At 46.3% G+C, this 4,038-nt stretch overlaps 1 pseudogene; it reads left to right on the top strand.

Moving 5' to 3' along the window:
* Positions 1-601: 601 nt before the first annotated feature.
* Positions 602-1,128, top strand: LOC121102390 (annotated as a pseudogene).
* The last annotated feature ends 2,910 nt before the right edge of the window (positions 1,129-4,038 follow it).

Raw genomic sequence — 4,038 nt, forward strand, 5'->3', positions numbered from 1 at the left:
GTAATTTCAGTCTTCTTGTAGGTGAAGTGACTAGTTTCTCTGCAGTGTATCTGGGCACTTATAAGGAAAAACATGAGCATCAAGGAAAGCCTTCCCTTCCCTATGCACAAAAATACATTCACATTCAAATATTGAATTTAGGGAAAGGTTACAGTCACAACAGCACCCGCCTGGACTTGGAGAGGTTTGAAAGACAGCTCGGCTGGAGGCCTTTCTCAGTCCTGCCTTGTTGCTGAGAGGGCTGTGGGGCCAGAACCACACATGTCCGTGAATGCTGGGAGCGGTGAGCATGGTGCCAACCCGACTTGCAATCTCTGATTCTTGTTACTTGTTAAATAATGGAACAGTAACCATCTGTAGCAGACGTCCTTGAAGTCACACGGAGCAAGTCATGCCTAGGAGAAAAACTGCATGAAAATTTCTTTCTTTCCTTGCACAAATACAGCCGGATGCTAAGACCTTCAGTGAAAGTTTTCCTAATTAAGCCATGGAAATGGATGCCTTGCACGTGTTCCATTGTTAGGCAGGATTCACTTAGGGGGTATGCTGGTAAATGTTTAACAACGAAATAAACCCCTTTCCGCCATCTTTCCGTGCCGCCATAATGGTGCGCATGAAGGTCCTGGCAGATGTTCTCATGAGCGTTCACGATGCTGAAAAGAGAGGCCATGCTCCAAAGTCATCATCCGGTTTCTCACTGTGATGATGAAGCACGGTTACCTTGGTGAATTTGGAATCACTGATGATCTCAGAGCTGGGAACATTGTTGTGAACCTCACGGGCAAGTTAAACAAGCGGGGAGTGATCAGCCCCAGATTGGACATACAACTGAAAGATCTAGGAAAATGGCAGAACAACCCGCTCGCATCCCACAGTTTGGTTTCACTATGTACTGACAACCTCAGTGGGCATCACGGACCGTGAAGAAACAAGACGAAAGCACACAGGAGGGAAAGTCCTGGGATTCTTTTCCTAGGGATGTAATGCATACATTCAAATAAAATGCCTCAGTGGACTCTGGAGCTTCACTCAGTCATTTTGAGCTTTACAGCGGAGTAGCGAGAGCGTCTGCAGCAATACAGCCTTGTGTTAACTGGGGAATGCTGCTCCCCTGCAGTGAACCAGGAAGACTTGACTTGGGATAACTCACACCATCACGCTCATGGCTCTCCAGAGGAGGCTGTATCTAACTAACGCTGGATGGTTGAATCTGGGTTGGGCGCCAGGTGGTGAGGCTTTCCCTTCTGGAGTCTTAACCTACATTAACCTTGGAAGGAGAGGTGCCTTTCCTGGTGTTAGCCCGACAATACACATTTCATGCACTGCTGCGAATGGCCCTAAAAGAACGACCTGGCTGCAGTGAACTGTGTGAGTGTCCCTAAGGAAGCAGGCAGAAAGCAGACGACTAGAGCCCACAGCTCATTCAGATGAGTCTCAGAGGAAATTTGGACGGCATGTCAGTAACATTTTAGCGATACGTGTTTGTAAGAGGTCACTGAGAGAAATGAAACCTCTTTAATACACTAGTTTTACTGTCAACGTGCCACAAATGTATTCCTGGGATTGAGAAGAATTCGTTTGCTGGGCCACTTCGCTGGGGAATGCTTGTGAAGAGTTCGACCCCCGAAGAGGGTAGGGTGGCTTCTCTGAAGGACACCAGGGCTCTGCTCCCTCTTCTAAGCAGTGCTGGCTGGTCATGTAACAAGAGCCACATGTGTTATTTAACTTTCTAGTAGCTACATAAAACAAGAGAAACTGTAAAAAAAAAAGAAAAGAAAAGAAAAAGAACCCCCACACAAAATAACAATGAAATATAAAACAGCCATTACTTGTGTTTGCCAATGTCTCTGGTGTAAATGCTCCCACAACAGTTAGTTTTAAACTGTCAACCTGACATCCCTGAATATGGAGTGAGGGAGAGAATCGCCCAGTTGGCTTTCACGGGCCAGCCCGAGCCCGCAGCCACACAATGCTGTTGAGTCCTTCCCTCAACCATGTATTTTGTGAGTTCCCTGTGGTGCCAGACGTGGTGCTGGGCTCTGGGAGTACCACAGTGAGCAAAACACAGATGTTGTTCCTACTCTCTTGGATTTCTAATCTAGTGGGGAAGAGAGACGTGAATCATATTCACAGAAATAAAAGCTAAAGCAGATAAGGAGAGGTTGTTACCTTGTCTAGGAATCAGGGAAGACGTCCCTGAGGGTTACTTGTCTGTGCTCCAGGGTGGGATACCGGTTTCAAGCCAGAGGGAAGAGTAGCTTCTCATATCTGGGGTTCACCCCTTCTCTCTTGGTAACACTTCCTTGCATTAAATCCCCCGTATCTGAACAGTCTCGTGTGGGTTCTCCTTTCCTGACTAGACTCTAAAGAATGGACCGAGGAAGTACATTTGAAATGAAATCTGTGCTTGTCTTACATGGCCTTTCTCCCCAAGCAGACGAAACCTTGAGACAAGGATTTGAAGGAAAGTAGGGGAGCTGAGAAATAAGACAACAGACAGAAGGAAGTGATCCAAGGGGGTGTTATCAAGCAAACTGCCACCATAAGCATCTGGAGCTGAATTCTCCCTGGGACTCTGAAAGACTGTGTTGAAAAGGCCCCTCACACTTATTGAAGGGGAGAAGCTATTGGGGTAAGTATCTGACAACTCCCAGCGGCCATTTGTGGAAGGCTGCCTCTGAGGGGTATAATTCCTAGCATTTCAGGCCTGAGGGGAAAATGCAAAGTAGACAGTCTTGTGGCAAAGGAAGACCACAGTCAGGGAGACTCAGGGATGGCATTTGGAAGTTGGGCCAACTGGTCTGGAAACGGTCCATGCCAAAGGGATGTGTGAAGGGCACTGACAATGTCTGCTACAGGTAAGTAAAAATTAAGATGGTGTGTGTATAGAACCATGCATGGTAAGTGAATACCTTTGTAGAAAGTGTGTTCAAGTGTGTTGAGAGCTGGCTCGAACACTGCAAGTACGTCTAAGCAACACATCGCTACGTACGGGGCTTCGGCAGCTAAGTGTGTTTGGACACCCCTGTGAAGTGCCCTACAGCTACACGAGTGTACATGGCTCCCGAAGATAGCTCTGGAAATGTCCAATCTCTGACCGTTGAAAACGTGTAGTTGGTAAATAGGTGTTGCATTAATATCATCTGTCAACCTCCTGTCTGACGTTGCCCTCTTTCCTTTTATTTTGTCACCAAACTACCTTCGCTTCCTCTGCCTATACATTTTCACCAACTCTTCTGCCTTCCTAGGATGTTTCTGCCTTGCCCTTCTTCCCTCCCCCACGTACACGCACACAGTCTGTCCGGTGAACCCCTCTCATGCTTCCAGACCGCGGTCCAGCATCAGCTCCCCTCTCAAGCTGCCTCTGACCGTCAGGAACAGATAAGCTTAGGGTCGCGACTCTCCGTTCTACATGGCAGTGGATGGTCAAGAACGAGATCTTGAAAAACGAACCGCCCTCCCTTTTTATTGAGGTAAAATTGATAGGAAATTAATAACCATCTTCAAACGTACAATTCAGTGGAATTAGCACATTCCCAGTGTTATGCAACCATGGCCTCTCTCTACTTCCAAAACATTTTCAACACCCTGAAAGGACACCCTGTACCCATTAACCAATCCTCCAATCCTTCCCCCCTCCCCCAGCTCCTAGAAACCACTAACTGCTTTCTATTTATTTATCCTGGATATTTTGTATAGATGGAACTAGAACAATATGTGACTGGTTATTGTGTCTCACTTCTTTCTCTTGGCATGTGTTCCAGGATTCTCTATGTTGTAGCATGTTAGTACTTCATTTTTATGACTGAAGAATATTCCCTTGTAAGGGCACGCTGTATTTTGTATATGCACGTATCATTTGGTAGACATTTGGGTTATGTCTACCTTTGGCTCTTGTGAAGAGGGCTGTTATGAACGTTCGTGTGAAAGTATTTGTTTGAAGACCTATTTTCAGTATTTTTTGGTATCCACCTAGGAGGGGGATTTCTGCGTCACATGGTAATTTTTTTTTTTTTTTAAGCATCAGCGTAGAGCCCA

The sequence above is a fragment of the Ursus maritimus genome, unplaced genomic scaffold (assembly GCF_017311325.1).
Source record: "Ursus maritimus isolate PB19 unplaced genomic scaffold, ASM1731132v1 scaffold_14, whole genome shotgun sequence".
NCBI classification, from domain to species: domain Eukaryota; kingdom Metazoa; phylum Chordata; class Mammalia; order Carnivora; family Ursidae; genus Ursus; species Ursus maritimus.